The 21576-nt window shown below is 52.0% G+C and overlaps 1 protein-coding gene and 1 long non-coding RNA gene across 6 annotated transcripts in view; both read left to right on the forward strand.

Annotated features, from left to right (window-relative positions):
• Positions 1-7: 7 nt before the first annotated feature.
• On the forward strand, positions 8-3275 carry LOC131499811 (uncharacterized). Its single transcript, XR_009256073.1, has 2 exons — positions 8-486; positions 2679-3275. It is a non-coding gene; the product is annotated as an uncharacterized LOC131499811 (long non-coding RNA).
• Positions 3276-7994: 4719 nt separating this feature from the next.
• The window catches only part of KIAA0513 (KIAA0513 ortholog), a 58078-nt gene continuing 44496 nt past the window's right edge, over positions 7995-21576 (forward strand). For 4 of the 5 annotated variants that reach the window (XM_058708257.1, XM_058708260.1, XM_058708261.1 and 1 more), the window contains exon 1: positions 7995-8140. The gene's annotated coding sequence lies outside the window, so the exon portion shown is untranslated. Of the gene's footprint in view, positions 8223-21576 lie in introns of all 5 variants that reach the window. The other variant, XM_058708258.1, reaches the window with a different exon arrangement.

Below are 21576 nucleotides of genomic sequence, written 5' to 3' on the forward strand. Positions count from 1 at the left end.
CCGCGCCGCTCGGGCCGCGGAGAGGGCGCGGGAGGCGATTGGTGGGGGCTTGGAAGTCGTCGTGGAGCCCAGAGGCGTAAGGGCTAACAGTTTTCTGCCGCAGGCAGCTCGCAGCCGAAAGCTCCTCTCGCCAAAATCAAAGGCTCCATCCAAAGGGACGTGCGGAAGGGAAAGGATGGGGGCTACGGGCTGCCGCACGGTCCAAGCCGCGCCGTCAGGCTGTCAAACTCGGTGGAGCGCTCTCGTCCCGGAGGCCGCGGGGGCGGCCCAGAGCCAGCTTTAGGTGTGGCTTGTACAGCGTGCGGAGCGAGAACTCAGAAAAGGGGGAAATGGAGGAGCGGGGGTGGAAACGATTGGGCCGGAGAGCGCGTGGGGAGAAGGGGAAGCGCCCAGGACTGGGGGCTGCTGGGGTCCGCTGCGCCTCCGGACCCCGCTCTGAGCATCCCAGCGATTCCCTCCGGACGATAGGTCCTAAGTGCTTTGAAGGTAGACACATGCTTTATTTCTTTGACTTTCCTATAGTATTGGGGGCGACTTCCGCAGGGCTGGGAAGTAGGTGCTCAGTGTTTGTTCTTAAACTGGTAAGTGCTTGCTAAATCGTTGTAAGATTAATGACAGCCAAGGGATCTATCAGAATCTCCCTGTGTGCAAGCCACCTTCTCGCCATTTACCATTCTTGCTTCCAGAAAGTCACTCCGGCTAAACTTTTGGAAGTAAGGGTGGGGGATGCATTTAAAAGTTGAAACTTTTGTGACTGTATCTTGTACCTCTGTGTTCAAAATGGGGCTGTGAATTTAGTTCACCCTCTCTGAGCCTCCCATCTCCTGCTGTCTTGGTTTTGGGATTTGTTTCCACAAGGGAGGAAAGTGAGTGAGGCCTTCAATCAGTGACCAATTCTTTTTGCATGGGCTGAAAGAAAGGATGATTATTTGTGAATAACACCGTGACAGCAAGCGGGACTGTGCTTGGGATATCTTTGTTTTGAGCCGAGTTAAAAGAATAGGGCTTTTAAAAAAAGAAAATTTGCTTAACAGATGCGGAACTGGCTTGAAGTTTCACCAGACAAACTTGACTTTATGCCTCATAGCTATGGCAAGAATCATTTGCATTGCCTCTGCAGCCTGTAAAGTCATAAATAACTTAAAGAAAGAGAAGACCCCAAAGAACCGGATAACCCAGAAGGGTGTGCCAGACAATGTCTAGTGTTCACTGAAGACGCCTAATAATCTTTTTGGACCATTTCAGAGTCTGTCACAAAAAAGTGGAGGGTAGAGGGATCCCCACCCCATAATTCTTCTGATAGCTCCCAACTTGTTTATATTGCCTATGCTTTTAATCCTGGCGTATCTTGTGTATCATAATTTTGACGGTGCGCCGCTTTCCTAAAGGAAATGGCGCGATAAAAGAATCCATTAAAATATTTAACAGTATTTAGCAGCAGTTGGCAAAAACAATCAACTGTTATCAAGGGTTTTTGTTTTGTTTTGTTTTGTTTTGTTTTTTAATCTCGACAGAATTGGCATGTTTTTTCAAAAGGTCTCCTGCGAGTCATTTCCCCTCTCCAAGCCTCAGGGTTTTTTTGTTTATCTCTAAAATAGGAGATTAGATTTGATTTCTAAGGTTTCTTCCTGTTTTAAGACTGTGGTTCAACCCAGAGTGTTTTGCCTCTCCCTGATTTCACTGAGGCCCTGGGAGCAGAAAACCTAATATTTCCCATTCCCCTTGTAGTGAGAGGAAACTTCCCACCTCCCGGGTCAGTTCTGTTTACCCTTCAGGAGCTAGGTTCCAGCTCACCACCTATCCCAGGAAGCAGCCCTTTTAAAGTAAAGGCTCTATTCAAACATGTGGAAAGATGCTCGGCCTCATTTGCAGTCCGAGGAATGAATGCAAATCTGAAGTACAAGGAGGTGCCACTTTTCACTTAGTAGGTTGGCAAAGATAAAAGGTTCGGGAATGCTCTGTTGGCAAACAGCCCCGACTGATGCAATTGTAAATTGTTCATCTCTTTGCGGAGCAAGATAGCAATATGAGCCACAAAAATTTGACCCAGCAATTCCCCTCAGGAGTTTCTCCTACAGGTAGCCTTCCCCCCATGCACAAAGCTGTTTGCCCTGGAGTTCACACGGTAGCAGGCTGTAGAAGCGAAGCAAAAGACTGGCAGTGCCCTGTAAGCCTGTGAATATATTAGGTAAAATACGTTGCAAAAAAAAAAAAAATACGTTGCGCACACAAAAGGGAACAGCGTGCTTTACAATTGTAAAAAGGAAGTGAGGCGTGTTTTCACGAATTCAGATATCTGGTCTTCAAGCTATATCGGGTCTATTGTGTAAAACTGCGTGTTCTTGTGTAAGAAAGCAGAGCGGGGAGATACATACGTTTATATGTACGTAGGCTATCCCTGGACAGATACACAAGAAATGGGCATGTAACGTATTGATTTTTTTTTTTTTAAGTTTATTTATTTATTTGGAGAGAGAGAGCAGGGGAGGGGCAGAGAGAGGGAGAGAGAGAGTCCCAAGCAGGCTCCGCGCTGTCAGCGCAGAGCCCTACTCGGGGCTCGAACTCACGCACGGTGGGATCGTGGCCTGAGCCGAAATCAAGAGTTGGACGCTTAACCAACTGAAGCACCCAGGCACCCCTGTGACTTGTTAACTTTCTGGCCCTGTGTTTATTTTTAGAGACACAAAAATATAATTGAACGGAGTCAACACGCTACAGCAGGTGGGGAGGCACCTCACAGAAGAGACTGTCCAAAACGTGAAAAAGTGCTTGTTTTCACTAGACGTCCGGGAAACGCAGACTGAAACCACAGGGACATGTTTACACACCCACCAACATGGCCGGAATGAAAAAACACCGAGCCCTGGCGAGCACCTGGAATAACTAGGAGCCTCTATCCGCTGCTGGGGGGGGGGACAGGTAATCGTTAAACTCCCTCCCAGGGCACTTAGGAGTATCTGCCCAAGCCGCACGTGCACGGACCTGTGTTCACCCGAAGACACCTGCTGGACGGTTCACAACCTAAATGTCCGTGACCGACAGAATGGATAAATGGTGCGTACTCCTACAATGAACTACCGTGCAAAATAGAGACCAGTCGCATAAACACGTGTCGGGTTAAAGAAGCAAGACCTGAGACGGTACGTGCTGCGTGGTTCCATCAATAAAAGGTTCGGACTCCCGGCGAAACTGGTCTTTGGTATGGGCACACGTGGCGGGGCAAGGGTTACCCGCGAGGGGGGGTGCCGGGCTACTAATAAAACTCGGTGTCTTGGTCCCGGTGCCAGCTGTGTGTTCCTCCAGCTCTTCCGCAAGTAGACAGCGGCAGACAGAGAAAAGAGGCGGGCACTTCCGGAGGTTGTACAGTGGAAAATCAGAGGTTCGTTCTGGAAGGGGGTTTGGGTTTTGCCTTAGGTTTTCCCGCGGGTTCTGTGGTATCGAATGCAACAGCCAGAATTAGGGAAGCTAGAAAGCTGACCGTCCACAACGCTTGGGTATTGGACAAGGCCCCGGGAGTCTCAAGAGCCCGGAGCGGTATGTCCTGAGCTCCAACGCTCGGGCCACCTCGCCCCCGGCTGTGGGTGGAGCCTGCTGGGGTCCCCCGCTCGGTGGGGAAGGCGAATGGCCAGTGGATGGGTATGGAGGACCTACTGGGTGCCACACTCTGGGCTCGGGTCTCTGTCGCCTCGATGGCTCTCTCATGCCCTTTAGGGCTTCATCCTGTGGCGCCTTCCTCCCTGGAACCCCATCTCAAACTTCCCCCTCCCTGCTTCGCTCCTTGCCACGTGTCCGCTAACACCATACGTCGTTCACTTCCGGTGCGGCCCATCCCCGGCTGCAGAGCAAGCCTCATGAGAGGCGGGGAGCTCTGTTGCTCTCGTCCGCTAGTCCTTCCCCAGCGCCCATCAACCAAGAAATCTACATTGAACGAATGAGTGGGCACACTGTGCGTGGCCCCTTTCCTAGAGGAACCAACGGGCTCAGCGAGGTTAAGCGGCGCCTCAGGGTCACACAGCTAGGAGGGGGAGGGCCAGGAGTCAGACGCAGGTCTGTCCTCTTTCCTGCTGGCCTCCCCATAGACTCACCTCAGCCTCACAGCCCTCCGAAGTTGGTGTGAACCCTTTGCACAGCTGGGGAAACTGAGGCTCAGAGTTAAGTGATGGCCTAGCAGGGACAGCACAGCTAGCTTGCAGACCTCCTTCTGTCTGCCTGTGAAGATCCTGTTCCTTAGGCTGTACCACGCTCCCCTAAGGAGCGGGGGGGGGGGGGGGGGGGGGGGGAGGGGCAGGCCGTACACTAGGACGGGCTATACGGAGCCCTGCCGCCTGTCTGCTCCTGCTGCCAGGGCCCAATCACCAACCCGCCTGGAAGCAAGGCCCAGCCCATCGTGCTCATCCTCTCTGTCCTGTTGGCTCATTCAACAAGCATTTAAGGATCTACTCTGTGCTTGGCACCTTGTCAGGTGTTGCAGACACGCGAGTGAGCAAAAGCAGACAAAGTCCCTGCCTGTTACAGAGCGCATAAACTGAGCAAATACACAAGTGCACGGTTACAAACAGGCGTGTTCCTATAAAGGCAAAGGACATGATGTGGTAAAAGGGTGTACCTGGGAAGCTGGCCTGGGCACCCCCCCCCGGGGGGGGGGGGTGCCACGTGGCTTCCTTTCAGCTATAATATGCGAAGGACACATGGGTATTTGATAAGCAAGGGGGTGTTGGGGGTGGAGGAAGAGGGTTCCAGGCAAAAGAGTAGGTGGGAGGCCTCAGTAGAGGGCAGCATCGATCCTCTGAAGCTCTGCAAGGGGCCAGTGTGGGGAGGACGGGGTGGGGGGCAGGGGCACTGGGGGAGACCAGGCTGGAGAGCTTGGAAGGGCCAGGTCGTGCTAACACCCAGAAGGATTCTGGCCACATCTGAGGGGCAGTAGGAAGCCACTGCAGGAGACGGTCACATTTGTGGGGTTTTCTTTTTTTAATTTTTATTTTTTAGCGTTTATTTATTTTCGATACAGAGACACAGCGTGAGTGGGGGAGGGGGCAGAGAGTTGAAGGGGACACAATCCGAAGCAGGCTCCAGGCTCCCAGCTGTCAGCACAGAGCCGGCCGCGGGGCTGGAACTCACAAACCGCGAGATCACGACCTGAGCCGAAGTCGGACGCTCAACCGACTGAGCCCCCCAGGCGCCCCCACATCTGTGGTTTTTACAGGTCACTCCAGCTGCCCTGTGCAGAACAGACTGGAGAAGGGCAAGGATGGAGGCAGGAAAATGTCAGCTCGTAAATGTCAGTGGAGCCATGGGTGAAAGTTCATTAGGAAAACAGGATATCTAAATAGCCTAAAAGTATCTTTCCCGCAGATGACTAATTATTTACAAAGGGGAAACGAGAACCTTTACGGTAGGGAAACATGTCACCGTCTCAACCATGGGTCAAACGGCAGCAGCAGTAATGAGACAGACTGGCATGGGCACCTCCTGATGCCACGACACACATTATTGCCGCTGCCCGCTGCCCGCACGGTGTTCCCTGACGACAAAGGGGCAGTCAGAGACACCTGAACCGAGAGGCGTCCCATGAGACAACCGGCCTGCGCTCCATACGCACATCAGGACAGAGGAGGAGACTGACTTCGAAGATGGAGGAAGGCGCCCCCAGCCAAGGGATGCACAAGGCCCCCAGAAGCTGGAAGAGGCGAGGAGGCCCTCCTCCCCTGGGGCCTCCAGAAGGAAAGATGCCCTGCTGATACCTCGATTTTAGGGTCTGACCTCCAGAGCTGTAAGATACTAAGTCCATGTTCTTTTAAAGCTGCAGCGTTTGTGGCAATATGTTACAAAGGGGAGGTGGAAATAGACATGACAGGCAACGGAAAACAGAAGGGATGCCAAGTCATATCACCTCGTTTATCTGTGTAATTGGTTTCCAGAACCATCCCCTACTCAAAGTGGTTTGTGAATATTGATTCAGCCATCCAATAAACTTACTATTTCTCCCACCTTTGCACAATATCACGAGATAATCTCAGCAAATGCTTTGTCCTGGATATCTGGTTGCATTCCGCCACCTGCCCAGAATCCGTCTCCTTCCTCATTTGCCTGTGGGGACCCGCCCTCCCCACCCTCTTCACCCAAGTAGCAGAGCGGAGCTTATCTTCACTCGTGTCCGAGTATGGCCAATCCCGTCATCCCAACAACCTGGCCTCAGAGGTTGGTTCAAAGGGCTGAGCACACAAGGAACGTTGGCCCATTTAGACCAAATCCTGGGTCTCTTGCTGGAAATACTGAAGGACAGAGTCCTTTCCCCCCTGAGGTTGCTAAGTTGAAAGAACATAGGCCTGTTGCTACTGGAGACCACTTTATGTAAAAGCCCCTAATCTGAGAACGAAGCCAGCTCCGAGGGAGGTGGTCAAATAGTGGGAGTGACACCAAGTTCTGATGACATCATCGGCGCCCCTGGATCTTGCTGGGCCAGCCCCAGAAGTTAGGTGAGTTATGTGAGCCGATGTAGTCCCTTTTTTTTGAAAAACCAGTTTGAATGGAGTTCTGCCACTTACAACTGAAAGAATCCTGATAAATACAGCTTCCGGGTCCAAATACACGATTTCTATCTGATTTCCTGATTCAGCAATTCGTGCGTTTCACAACAGGAGTATGGTTAACCCAACACAACTTGGTCATCGGTGCTTCCTCTTCTGAGGGGTCAAATGGTTTTTGTTAGTAATCTGTCCTGAATATTTCCCACGCCCATATCTAGTTCACTGGCCTGTGGTTGGCAGAACTTACTTTCTCTCCATCTTTGTTTAATGGCCACGCATCTGCCTCTGTCCACCCTTCTGGCAAGATCAGAATACCTTTTATGAGGCATGGAGAGACAGGGTTCATGTGAATCTCTTGAGGAGAAGTCACACGTTCCCCAAATGGAATCTGACCTTGAATGAGCTCCCATCTTCCAGCTTTACTGAATAGTCATTATCACCAGAGTCAGGTCAGGGGCTGCTGCCCTCCTTGCCTTCTGAACCATGAGATCCAGACCTGCCCCGAAATCAAGAGTGGGCTGCTTAACCCACTGAGCACTCAGGTGCCCCTAGACAGGGCTTTATTTCATACAAGCAGCCACCAGAAGGGGCATTAGAGTTCCGCGATGTAGCGATGGAAATGTGTTTGGAGAACGTGAGTCCTCTCTCTGGAAACCTATTCTCTATTTTGCTGGTGCTGGAACCAAGTTTGACATAACCCCAGTATTATCGGGAGTGGGAGACCCCCTATTTCTCATAGGAGACACTCCTATTTTTACCTTTTTCTTTTTTTTTAATTTTAGAGGTGTAGAAGCAGCAGAAACCAAAGGGCCTAAAGTTGTTTACTGTGCCGAAAAATTGCAGACTCGCCTAGAACTTTTGGTGCAAGTGAAGTGGGATCCATCAGCTTTTAAGATGACCCCTTTGAAAAAATAAATCAGGCCGCAGATTGCCCTTGTATATACCATGCACCGTCGCCTGACTTGTTTGAAAAGTGTGTTCATTAACGTCAAGACTTCACCCTAACTCTGGCATGGGCGGACAGGAAATGGCAAATGACATCCTCGTCTTAAAGGTGGAGACGATCCGGGCCCGGAAGCAACCAGAGCCAGGCCTTATCCCCCCCCCCCCCCCCACTGCTCCCTGCCAGGGCTCCCGGGTCCCCCCACCCAAATCACCAAATCCCCCTCTCCTGCGCTCGCGGAACGGCCGGTCCCCAGGGGGGAACCCTAGTTTTGAGCAGATCCAGGAAACGGGATCCACAGTTGGACTCCGAGCGTGCTTCCGGGGACGGCGGGCCCAGGCCTCCCGTCCAGGCACAGTCGCGGCCCCGAGAGATTCGGGACCGGGGTCGGGACCCTGACCGCGCCGGGCGCCGGGCGCCAGCAGCCAGCATCCGCCCCTCCCCGTCACGTGACCCGCTCTCGGGCCGCCAGCGCGGGGCGGGGGGCGGGGCCGCTCTCGCGCCTGCGCAGACGGCGCCGGGAGGGGGCGGGCACGGCCGGCTGACTGACAGCTCCCGCGGCTGTCGCCTCGGAAGGACCCGGCTCGCAGGCCCGCGCAGTGGCCGCAGCGCGGAGCCCGGAGGCGCCCGCTCGCTCCCCGGTCCGACCGGTCGGCCGGCGCCCGCCGCGGTGAGAGAGGCTCCCGCCAGCGCCTGCGAGAGGGAAACGCGTCAGCTGTCCGGGCGGCGCGGGGCTCTCCGAGGGCCGGCGGGTGAGGGGCTTGGGAGGAGGAGGGGGCGGCCGGATGACGCGGGGTCCGGGGTCGGGAGCTTCTGCGGGGTCCGCGCGTGCCGGGGGGAGAGGGTGGGAGGGGAGCCGGGAGCCCGCGGGGGGGGGGCAGTGCAGCGCCTGGGGGAGGATGGACAAGGGGTCCCCACCCCCCCGGTGGCAGATGGTTGTCGCCAGGTGGCTTTGGGGTGGAGTCGGCCCCTGGGTCCTGGGGGAAGAAGAGCCCCCAGACTGCTGGGAGGGGGGTGCCCGGAACCAGGAGGGGAAAGACATTTGCCAAGTCGTGCTGTGTGTTCAGTCTTAAGTTGGCTGCGTCTCTGCCCCCGGGTGGCCGGCGGGGGAGGCACGGTGGGGGGGGGGGGCAGGGTCTGGGGCTCTGGACGGGGTGGGGGTGGGGCGACAACTGTGCGTGTGCCTTCGCGGCGCTCCCCCGTCCCCCGGTGCGGGTCAGTAGGCACAGAGGTTTGCAGAGGGCACGGCAGCCCAGGCGCAGCGCTGGGAGCTCCAACAGCTGGACTGGTTCGGGGTGGACTGAACCAGAAGCCCCGGGACCGGAAGGGACGGCAGGTGGTCTTCCTGGAGCCGGGTGCGTTTTCCCGCGTGTCCGGGGGTTTGTGCTTCGCGAGGTTGCCCCCGGATTGCACTCGGGAGGAGGACTTGGCGGTGGGCGCCAGCCAGCTCCCGGAACTCTGTGGGTCAGCGTGGGGCACGGGTGCCGACCTGCAGACTGAGCAGGAGCTCGCGTCTGAGCTGGCACAGGTGAGTCAGGGCTGGAGGCACGCAGACCGCTGTCAGGGACCAGGCTGCCCCCCAGGCCGCTGTCACCTAACGCTAATGTTTCTGATTCGTTTGGTGAGAGGCACCCGCTCCCGGAACCTAAGCCAGGGGAGCCAAGATACAGAACCGCGGAATTAAGCAAAGAAAAAAAACACAAGGAAGATGGTGATTGGTTGTGCATGAGCGCTTCTCCAGGTCTTTGACACGTTTCTGGGTGGAAGTTTATGTGCTCGCTTTGTTCAGAGTCTCTCCCTTCCACTGTCACCTGTTTTTAGTTCCGTTTTGTTCAGAAGTAGGACTGCTTACGCCTGTGGACAGGGGGCGAAAGGCTTCTGAGATCAATTCACAGCGAAAAAGTTGCCTCGTGAGATTTTCTTTTTCCATAAAAGAACTGAAGATGGCCTAGGACTCACATGTAGCGCTCCTAGTGATTAGCATATCGTCTCTAGCCTCTTGCGTGGTTCTGGGATACCTTCCCGCGGGTTTTTCTGTTGTTGTTTTGTTTTTGCGGGGTTTGTCTTTTGTATGGCCTGCGTCAGCTAACGTGCAGATAGTCTGAATTATTTGAGAATGTAACACCTAAGGGCAGTGACCAAAGCTACCACTCAGTGACGTGAATAAATTACAAACCTTAAATAATTTGCTACGGAATTCTAGAAAGTGAAGAAGAGTGATTCTCTCTATGACAATTAACTTTGGTTCTTCCGAGGTAAATTGATTTATGGGGACCCCAAGAGAGGACACCTTTTAGGACAAACCCTATGAAAGGTTTAGGATGGAATGACTCATTCTACATGCTTCCCCCCCCCCACCCCCCCCACCCCGCTTCCTTCCTCAAAAAAGAAAATAATCAGGTTGAAAGAAACATCAAAAGCAACCTGGGAAGATCTATAAAAAAACAAAAACAAAAACAACAAAGTCATGAAAATTCGACCAGCAGCAGGAAAAACATGCAAAGGAAGGAGTAAAACCCTGTTGCTGATGCTAACCCCCCACTTTGATGTGACAGAGTACTTTACAAAGGGCTCTGGCACAAAATCTCGGTTGATTTTCGCAAGAAACTTGGCATGATAGGGGGTGTTTCGTGCCCATGTCGCAGATGAGGAAACTGAGACCAGGCGACTGCCCAAAGTCTCTTAGGTACAAGGGGGCAGAGTGAAATGTTAGACCTAGCCATCGGACGCCAGATGCAGCAGCCTGCCATCGGCCTGTGGAGTGGGGTGCGGTGGGGGGACAGATTTGGCCCGGGGGCTGGCCGCACGTCCTTCTCTCCCCCCACCCGTCTCAGTCACAGAGTCAGTTAGCTCCCGTGGCCTTCACCACATCCCCACCCAAGCCTGAGGGTCCGCGTCTACTCAGATTTGTTTCTCCGTCTTAGAGAAATCTAGTAGGAAGTATGATCGCAAGGGATCTCTTGCTCCATGGCTTGGTGTTTCCAAATAGTCTAGGTGTCTTCAGCTGGGTGGGGCGAGAGAGCAAGGCGATTCTAGGGAAACTTGCCCTTAGAGTTTTCCTCGTCCGCCACCCGGAAGAGAAATGCGGTGGTTGTGAAACCCGAGGAGCCGACCCCGTAGTGTTGTTTATTTGACGCGGTATTTTATACGTGGCATCATCTGGGTTATGGCGACTTTTTTTTTTTTTTTTATTGTTTTTTAAACAGGGCACAGCTGTTCTCATTAGGAAAGAACAAGCTTTAATCCCGCTTTCTAGATCTGGGCAGCGAGATCCGGAAAAGGACTTTGGGGAAGGGGGGGGGGGGGGTTATCTGAGATCTGTTTCAGCAGGCAATGGCACAAAACAGAATGACAATTAAAAGGGCACGACAGGAGATGTACAGATCTGAAGAAGAAAGGTGATAGAGGTCCAATCTACTCCATGCTGAGGATATCGTGTTCTTTTCTGGACATCACATTTAATAAAGGGCAGAGAAAAAAAATCAAGACTATTCCTTGGAAATTGCTACAGTGGTGAATGAATTATGGCTGGGTAAGCCTGAGAACCTGGGGAGCCATGATCCCAGAAGGTTTAGGGCTGTCATTTATTAAACTTGTTTTATAGGGGCCCAAGAACCAAAGGACACAAGCTCTCTGTCTAAAGTTAGAGAGACTTTAGTTTTAAGGCCTTTATCGTGCCGGAATTGAACCATACCCCTCCCCAGTGGCCTGCCAGTACTCTGGGGAGCGAATTCAGACTTCTCACTGTGGTCTGCTTGGTGGGGGGGGGGGGGGGGGCTATGTGAGTGCTAGTTGACCTTGCTTGTGTCTCCAGCTTCATCACTTAGCACTCACAAAAGTCCCACCTTCTTCCTGTGCCTTGCACACATCCAGCTCACTCTGCCTCACTCTACCCACCCTGAAGTCCTTTTCCGGATCTCGCTGCCCAGATCTAGAAAGCGGGATTAAAGCTTGTTCTTTCCTAATGAGAACAGCTGTGCCCTGTTTAAAAAACAATAAAATAAAATAAAAGTCGCCATAACCCAGACGATGCCACGTATAAAATACCGCGTCAAATAAACAAAACTACGGGGTCGGCTCCTCGGGTTTCACAACCACCGCATTTCTCTTCCGGCTGGCGGACGAGGAAAACTCTAACTGCCTCAGGGCCTTTGCACTCACTGTTCCTTCTGCCAGGTTTCCCCATGGCTGGCTCCCTGTCATTCAAGTCAACTGCTCTAATGTCACATCCTTAGAACTTCCCTGACAATTAAAATAGTTTCTGCCTGGTCCCCAGCCCACCCACTTTATTACTTTATGGTGTTTTCTTTTTTTCATAACTGTCACAGATGTCCTTCTTTGAGAATGCTTTTATTACGTGCTGCCCATTTACCACTGTATCAACAGTGCCCCAAATAGTGCCTGGCATATAGTAGGTGTTCAATTGATATTTGTTGAATGAATGATTTTTGTGACAGATCTTTTCAAAGATGGGAGGGATTGCTGCCTTGGTGGATACCAAGTTGGTTTTCTTGCGCTAGAGACAGTCAGACACGAGCCGACTAGCCAGCCATGGGGCAAGATAATTCAAGCATTAGATAGCTAGGAAAACCAGATAACTTATGCTAGTGCCCTGGGGCTGCTGTAACAAAGCACCACAAGCTTGGTGGCTTAAGACAACATATATTTATTCTCTCACAGTTTTAGAGACTAGGAGTCCAAAATCAAGGTGCTGACAAGGTTGCTTCCTTTTTGGGGGTTCAGAGGGAGGTTTTGTTTGTGCCTCCCTCTCGGCCTCTTGTGGGTCCCAGCAATCATTGGTGTGTCTAGCCTTGGAGTGTTCTTCTCGCCGTGTGTGTGTGTGTGTGTGTGTGTGTGTGTGTGTTTCTGTTTCTTCTAAGGATACCATCAAATTGGTCATATTTCATTATGACTTTATCTTAATTTAATTACATCTGCAAAGACCCCATTTCCAAATAAGGTCATGTTCGCAGGTTCTGGGGGTTAGGACTTCAACGTATCTTTTTAGGGGACACAATTCAACGCGTAACACCTTCTCACTTCAAGATCCAGTGACATTTTAAAGGGAGAAACTGGCAGGAGGCGCTGGGTTCTTTTTAGGGATAATGGCATGGATTTGGATATTTTTACATAAAGCCTCATGGTCCTGGGGCACCTGGGTGGCTCAGTCAATTGAGCGTCTGACTTCAGCTCAGGTCATGATCCCACAGTTCGTGAGCTCGAGCCCCGCATCAGGCTCTGTGCTGACGGCTTGGAGCCTGGAGCTTGCTTTGGATTCTGTCTCCCTCTCTCTCTGCCCCTCCCCTGACTTCGGCCCAGGTCATGATCTCACAGTCTCTGGGTTCAAGCCCCGCGTCGGGCGCTGTGCTGACAGCTCAGAGCCTGGAGCCTGCTTCGGATTCTGTGTCTCCCTCTCTCTCTGCTCCTCCCCGGCTCATGCTCTGTCTCTCTCTGTCTCTCAAAAATAAATAAACATAAAAAAATTTTTTTTAAGTATTAAAAAAAAAAGCATCATGGTCCTTACAACTTGCAAGCTAAGAGGTGATCTGCACATGTCCCAGGTGAGGAGGCCGAGGGTCTGAGCAATTGTGTGACTTGCCCGAGGTCACGAGGACAAGGTGAATCTCCTGCATCTGATTGCAAGGCCCGTGGCCTCCCCAGCCCTCCCTTGCCTGCTGGGACAGGTCTTACTAGCAGTGCAAGCCCGGGGTAGGACGGGGGATGTCTGATGGCCCTGCAGGGGCCCTGGAGGGACCATTTCCACCCTTGTCCTTGTCATGATGGCACAGAGAAATGTGGGGGGCAGCAGAGCCCTGTCACCCCAGCACTAGACCGCCCGTGGCCGGCTTGGATGCATGCTGCAACATTAGGAGAACCTGCATTTCCCCTTGTCGGGCTTTTCCAGCGATCCAAAGTCTTTCCATAAGGCTTCAAGAGTTCTGGTGTTCAGTGTCTTAGATTATGGCCTGAAAAAGTATTGCTGATGTCCTGAGCATGAGCCGTCCAGGAATTCACAGGGAAACTTCTTTCATTTTGAGGGCCGGGGGGAGGGGGGGGAGGGTGGGTGAGAGCAGGGCAGGTTGCCAGCAAAATGTCTGAAATCATTTGCACCTTTGCCTTTCGAGACCTTTTTATTTCTGGCTCTGTCTCACCTTATTCGGGGAGATATTCTCTCCCTTATTTAATTTAATTAATTTTTGGTCTAGGTAATACATGCAGATGGGACAAAATTCAGATGATAAAAAAAGATGTCCGGTGCAAAGTGGCTCTTCCCTCTGCCTCCCCGACCCCCTCCCCAGGGGCACCCGTCACCACCAGTTTCCTCTGTCTCCTTCCGGATCTGATGTCCCCTGTAATGTCCCTGACCGACCCCCCCCCCCCCCCACACACACACACACACCCTGAGGGCTGTGCTTTCGTCCCCGCTTTCTATTCCTTCTTCCTGTGTTTCCAGAACCCTTTTCGTGGGCACCTGACGGGCCGATTCGGTCCCATGTGTCAGGAGCTGATGACGGCACCTCTGCCACGAGTTTCATATGTGGAAGGAAGGTGCTCAGAAGAAACGTGTCTGTGACGTGAAATGTGGGCTTCTGAGGCCAGCGGCACAGATGAGAAAACTGAGGCCTGCCGTCAGGCCGCCCGCAAGGGCCGAGTCGGCGTGCAGATCCCGGCAGCTTGTGTTTCTGTCCCAGCGTCCGGTCCGGGCCCCACGTTAGGTTCCTCTGGTCGGGGACGGTTGTCACCTTCCCTCGTGTTATGTATGGCGTAGCGGTCCCGGGTAAAGCAGCGTCTTCCTAGCTCTGGACGGGAGCGTTCGCGTGTGGCCTGCACGTGGGGGTTGGCCTTGTTCCACGGAGCAGGTGCGCTACGTCGGGAGCACCTGCTTTCCTCCTCGGCTTTTCTGGGCTCGTTCCAGAAACGGTCTCTGGCCTCTCGGCGCCCAAGACGAATGACCAAGACCCGTCCCACCATAGGAATAATCTACAGCACGTGCTGGAGGAAATGGCACATCTGGAGGGGAGGGGGGGGGGTATTTTTCTCTTAATCACCGAGTCCACTTAGGAGAACACCATATCCCTCCGTGACGTCCTTTTGCAAAGCAGGTGCGTTCGGAGGCATTTTCATAGCCTTTGCATCACGGCCAGGCATGACTCAGAGCAAATGACTCACCGGTGGCAAAAATGAAATCTAGCAACAGCGGAGCGGGCGGCAAACGGAAAATACCAGAGCAAACGAGCTCCGCGAGCTGCTGTTTGCTGACACCGTTGAGCGAGGGGATTTGGGGGCGAACCCATGTGGCCGAGATACAAAACTAGGGCCCAGTTAAAAGGGGTGAAAGCCTCATGAGAACAGAAAACCCAATTTTGAGTTAATAGTAGATATCAGGAATGAAGTACACGCGTTAAATGTGATCAAAACAACGACAAACCTAGAAAAACCAAACAAACCAATTTTAAAAACTCAATTTGTGGTGGTACGAGGAGGTAGGAAACCAGTTAGCCGAGGCAAGCGAGTCTGATACCCTCCCTCCTCCGAGAGGGGGCAGATTAGCTGAACTTCATTAAGCAGCAGGATCGCTCTGAGAATCCCGAGGCTCCATTTGGATAATACAAAAATACCTCACTTATCTGCTCTTATGGAGGAAAGAGGTATTACATATAATCGAAATTTCCGCGTAAGTAGGATTAACCAGACTTATCTCTCCTATGGGAGAAGAGTAGCATCTCCGATGTCCTCGCCTCTTCTAAGGAATCCTGCCAGCTGACCCCGGGTGGCCAAACGCTGAGGGGTCCCACGGGATCGGTGCCTCCCACCCCTTCTCCTCTTGCTCGAACGCAACTCTTGTCCCCACACGGCCACCAGGATGTAGCGTCTTTGCAAAGCATAGATTAGGTCGTGATGTTCCCCGGAGGTAAACCCTCCAGTGCTCTCCCACTGCTCCTGGGATGAAATCCCAGCCCCTTAGCTTGGCCTCCAAGCCCCTGCCTCGGGCCTGGCTTGCAGCCGTGCCACAGCTTCCGCTCCTTCCCTCCCTCCCTGGGTCTCCCCCGCTGAGCCACACTGCCTCACTCCTGCTTTAATGGGCCAGGTTCATGGCCACTGCAGAGCCATTTCCTCAGGCTGGGATGCTGGTCCTCCAGATGGTAGAATGACCCTCCCTGGCCCCTCAGGCCGAAGGAGCTGCCTACCTCCATCTGGTTTCCCTGGCCCAGCGCTGCCCAGTACAAATACGGGGTGAGCCGCGTGTATTATATTAAGTTGCCAGCAGCCGCACTAAACAACTAAAGAAAACAGCCTCAATTAATTTTTATAATCGATTTTGTTCAACCCACCGTATCCAAAATATCCCTCCCATACCTAATCAGTATAAAAATTATTAGCGAGACATTTTAGATTCTCATTTCACACTAAGTCTGAAATCTGGTGTGGTCAGCACAGCTCAGTGAGCCATAGTTTCGTGGGCTTACTAGCCACGCATAGCGAGCGGCTACTATGTTAGACGGTGCTATGCTCTATTTTTTTTTTTATTTTTTTTTTAACGTTTTATTTATTTTTGAGACAGAGAGAGATAGAGCATGAACGGGGGAGGGGCAGAGAGAGAGGGAGACACAGAATCGGAAACAGGCTCCAGGCTCTGAGCCGTCAGCCCAGAGCCTGACGCGGGGCTCGAACTCACGGACCGCGAGATAGTGACCTGGCTGAAGTCAGACGCTTAACCGACTGAGCCACCCAGGTGCCCCTGCTATGCTCTATTTTATTCACTGCACGTAGGATGGGCTGTAATGATATCTTTAATCTCTTTGTTCTCTGCCTAGAACACAAGCTCCCTGAGGGCTAGGCTCCTGTTTGTCTAGTTCATCTGAAACAATGCCTAGCACACGGCACATGCCCAATAATGTTTGTTGAATGATTGAGCAAGCCTGTGACAGGATGCGTGAGACCCTCACCTTACCGTTCAGAGCCAGTCATGTAACCAGTGCATTCGGAGCCAGTTTTTTTTTTTTTTTATGTTTATTCATTTTTTGAAAGACAGAGAGACAGAGCACCAGCGGGGGTGGGGTGGAGAGAGAGGGAGACACAGAACCCGAAGCAGGCTCCAGGCTCCGAGCTGTCAGCCCAGAGCCTGACGCGGGGCTCGAACTCACACACCATGAGATCGTGACCTGAGCTGAAGTCGGACGCTCAACCGACCGAGCCACCCTGGCGCCCCCGGAGCCAGTTTTAATCAGAGGAACTCGATGCCCAAGGATTCCTGTGACCAAAAATATTAACTGTTCACACAGAGACTTAGGTATTGTCTGTCCAAGGTCTCCTGTGATCACTTTTTATCGGATTTGTTTGGGGGAGGGGTGGGGTACCATGATAACCAAAGAGCAAAGCTTTTCACTAGGAAGGGTTTTCACCCGATTGAGATTCTTTGGCGATGTTTGGTGCTCGGAGTTGATATAGATCAGAGATTTCTTTTTTTTTTTTTTTTTTTTTTTTTTTTTTTTTCAACCTTTTTTATTTATTTTTGGGACAGAGAGAGACAGAGCATGAACGGGGAAGGGGCAGAGAGAGAGGGAGACACACAGAATTGGAAACAGGCTCCAGGCTCCGAGCCATCAGCCCAGAGCCTGACGTGGGGCTCGAACTCACAGACTGCGAGATCGTGACCTGGCTGAAGTCGGACGCTTAACCGACTGCGCCACCCAGGCGCCCCTAGATCAGAGATTTCAACTGGGGAAACATCTAGAGACATTTTTGACCGGCACACCTGCGGGGTGCGTCTGGCATCCGGGGGTAGAGGCCAGAGATGCTCTAGACACCTTGCAGCACACATACAGGACGGTCCCCGCGGCGAGGAGTGACCCGCCCGAGTGCTGATGGTCCTGCCGTCGAGAAGGCCTGCTGTAGGCCAGTGCGTCTGCGTCGCCTCTGATAACATCAGGAAGGGTATGAGCCTGTGCAGATGCGACAGATTCTGTGCAGACCCCATCTTTTTGTTCCCTTCTGTCTCTCAGGTTCAACCTGCCCCTGCTTATTGGTTCTTTTCCTACAAGTGTAGACGCAACAAAATTGCCCTCAGCGAGAGCACTTGAGACGAAAGAAAATCAGCTTCCCTTGGAAACCGGGAGCTAGCATTCTGCAGAGCAGACATCTGGAAAAGCCTGTGTCTTGAGAACCGTGGATCAATACGCTCGAAGCGCCCCCTGAAAGCTATTTGGATACATTCTGAGCAAAGCCGCGGCAGAAACTGATTTCTTTTCAGTTACATGCGCATAAACGTGCCAGCTACGCTTTGAAAAAATACTCATTTAGACTCCAAAGCAGGATTGGAGCACAGAATTATATGCATTTTAATTCTCGTGATACATTAAGTCCCCTCCCCACAAGTAAGAGAATTCAGCTCCCTTATTATTGGGGGTAGAAAAGTGATGAACTATATACATTTCAATTTTCAGGTTTTGGGGAATACGTTGACTCTTGAACAACAGGTTCAACGGGCTTGAACTGAACCGGTTACATATATGCAGATATATATCTATGTGTATATATATATATTTATTTTATTTTATTTTATTTTATTTTATTTTATTTTATTTTATTTTATTTTATTCTATTTTATTTTTTTTTAATGTTTATTTATTTTTGAGACAGAGAGAGACAGAGCATGAACGGGGGAGGGTCAGAGAGAGGGAGACACAGAATCTGAAACAGGCTCCAGGCTCTGAGCCGTCAGCACAGAGCCCGACGCGGGGCTCGAACTCACGGACTGTGAGATCGTGACCTGAGCCGAAGTCGGACACCCAACCGACTGAGCCACCCAGGCGCCCCGATATATATATATATATATTTTTTAAACAAATACAGTACAGTACCATAACTGTATTTTTTCTTCTTTGTGATTTTTTAAATAGTGTTTTCTTTTATCTAGCTAACTTTATTGTAAGAACAGTACATATGATCCACTGGGGCGTCTGGGTAGCTCAGTCGGCTAAGCGTCCGACTTCAACTCAGGGCATGATCCCGTGGTCTGTGAGTTCGAGCCCCGTGTCGGGCTCTGTGCTGACAGCTCGGAGCCTGGAGCCTGCTTCGGAATCTGTGTCTCCCTCTCTCTCTGCCCCTCCCATGCTCATGCTCTGTCTCTCTCTGTCTCTGAATAATAAATAAACGTTAATAAAGTTAAAAAAAAAAGTAGTATGTATGATCCCCATAACATATAAAACACATGTTAGTAGACTGTTTACGCCATCGGTAAGGCTTCCGGGCAACAGTAGGTTATGAGTCGTTAAGTTTTGGGGGAGGCAGAAGTTATACGCAGATTTGCAACCGCGTGAGGGGTCGGCACTGGCCCCCACCTCCCCCGCCATGTGGTTTAAGCATCAGCTACCCGTACCTGCAAATACAAGCCGAAGTTGTACCAGAGTCGGCGATGTTTGTTACCCTACCCGCGTCTCCAGCGAGATCTGAATTCGTCTAATTAGCTGTGTGCGTGAGGGGCATCGCCTGCCGCTTGGCGCTGTGTTCTCTGCTGGGGGTGCGTTCCCTTGTCTGACCAGCAGGTTTCTATTAGATCTTTACGTGTTTTGCCTGAGCTTCCCTCCCTGCCCCTTTCTTGTCTGTCTGCCATCCCCCCACCAGCTCCCGGAAATCTAAAGTTTCATCCGACCCTCTCACATCGTGGAATTAAAAAAAATTTTTTTTAACGTTTATTTATTTTTGAGAGAGACAGAGACAGAATGCGAGTGGGTTGGGGCAGAGAGAGAGGGAGACCCAGAATCCGAAGCAGGCTCTAGGCTCCGAGCTGTCAGCGCGGAGCCCGACGCGGGGCTCGAACCCGTGAACCACGAGATCACGACCTGAGCCAAAGTCGGCCGCTCAACCGACTGAGCCACCCAGGCGCCCCTCACATCATGGAATTTTATTTGAGCAAAACAAGGTCTAGAATTATTTAGGGCATGACTCTTTTGTTCCCGCTGCTTTCCAAGCGTCTCCTTTAGTACTGGGATTTTTCAGTCATTCGCTTTCTTTCCTGCAGGCACGGAAAACCTAGCATTTGTGGGTGAACAGTGCCGAACCTTCCTTGTTTGCTGATCTCTCCTGAAATAGGAATCAGGCAACCCCTTTAAATGCTGTGGAATAAATATCTCAATCCGACGTCGCCTGCCCCATCTTCTCCCGTAGAGACGGGTAAGAGAGGGTTGATCCACACCGGTGTCCTGCAGATGTCTGGAGGGTCCTCATCTGGACCCCAGGTCGGCCCACTTCCCTGTTTGCATTGCAGCACGGCTGTGGAGTCTGGCTCTGCTTGGGTTTATCTAGCCTCTTTCATTTTGGCTCTGTGGCTTTAGACAGCTGTCTAACCTTCCTAAGCCTTGAAGTTTCTAAAACCACAAAAACAGGAATACTAACAGACCTAGCCCACGTGTTACGGGAGCGTTAGGTCAGGTTATCGCAGAGAGCGTTAGCTCAGTGCCCGGTGGGTCGTGAACACACGATGAATGTTAGTTGTAATTGTCATTTAACTATCAAAAAGCATTACATAATGGTAATGCTTAGCAGTATGGCAAAGAGCAGCCCAAACCGGCTTGGCTTTCTCACACCATCGCGTTAACTAAAGCAGCAGCAGGAAGCGTGGCTTTGACCTTCTAGAGAGCACGGGACACGGAACCACAGTGGCACTCAGGTGTGGCGGGACGCCCACGTGTGCACGGGAGAGGGAAGAGTGGTAACTTTTGAGGTGTCTGAAAATGCCGACCTTTTTTTCTTCTTTTAAGAAAAAATGGTTTTAGAGTGTGCACGAACTGGGAAGAGGGGCAGAGGGAGAGCGAGCGAGCGAGAGAGAAAGAGAGCGAGAATCTCAAGCAGGCTCCACACTCAGCACAGAGCCTGATGCGGGGCTTGATCCCACGACCCCGGGATCATGACCTGAGCTGAAATCAAGAGTCAGATGCTCAACAGACTTAACCCCCCCCCCTCCGGGCGCCCCTGAAAATATCATCCTTTTATTCAAATACGAACTTTGTAAGAGGAAGAAATTTTCAAAAAATGTGATTCGGTATAGCTTCTCTAATGGGTGGTATAAAAAACCTTTAAAATGTTAGAAAGCAGGACCTCTCGTTTCACATCTCAGACTTTGCAGAATCAATGACACTCTGTCATTAGATCCAGCATGGAATGTCCTCGTGTATGTGTCTCCCTGTCCCTCTCTCCCCCTCTGTTTGTCCTTCTGTCTCTCCGTCTCTCTCTGATCATTGGAACAACCCAGCAGGGACGGTCTGGCCAGAGGCACTCGCTGAAATGACACCTTCCTCCGTGTCATGTTTTCGGGGATTCTGAGTCCAAAAAAAGCATACTTGATCTCTCTGGTTGACACTGAGAGTCCGGAATGGGATTTTAGGAAGATATTCTTATTTGCTCAGTAAAGGAACGGCAGTTAGGAAGTGGGGCAGATCACTCCGGGAAAGAAAACAAACAAAGCAGGCCGTGGAGGCGGTGGCGGTCCGGAAACGGCCCTGGCTCATCCACAGTCCCGGCAGGGGAACCGGGACCGCCATCCCTGGCTTCTCCTGAGCCTTGGTGTGTGACTGTCCCTGGCCCAGGCCCTGAGGTGGAGGGACGGGCTGTGGCCGAGCAAGGAGAGTGTGACCCCTGAACCCACAGCCGCATTGCCTCCGAGGACCCGGGCGCTGCCCTTCGTGGCTTGCAGGCCACGCTCTTTTCTGTCTGCTTGGTTGGTTCTGCCAAGAGCTGGTGGACGTCCGTCTAGTTGCCTGAAAGTGGACCTTTGTGTCTTTAGGAAGGTATGCAAGTTTTCATCTCTGTTTCCTTAAAACCCCAGCGGTGCAGAAGGAAGAAGGCCCTGGTTACAGAAGGCTTGTCTTTTTCCCTCCTGCTCGCTTGGCGGGTTCTCTGCGGCTCAGTGCCTTTGTCTGGTTGTACCGAAGGGGCTGGATGCTGACGTGGGTTTGAAGGAAGGCGGCGACCCCGTGCCACGGTGCACACCAGGACTGTGCACACTGGGCCCCCAGGAAGGCGGGGTGGTTGTCTCCTGTATCACCCGGGGCAAGTCACAGGCTTTCAGGGCAGTGACTCAGAAACCAGGCCTCTCCCTCGTCGCCC

This window comes from Neofelis nebulosa, chromosome 17 (genome assembly GCF_028018385.1).
Source record: "Neofelis nebulosa isolate mNeoNeb1 chromosome 17, mNeoNeb1.pri, whole genome shotgun sequence".
In the NCBI taxonomy this organism is placed as follows: Eukaryota; Metazoa; Chordata; class Mammalia; order Carnivora; family Felidae; genus Neofelis; species Neofelis nebulosa.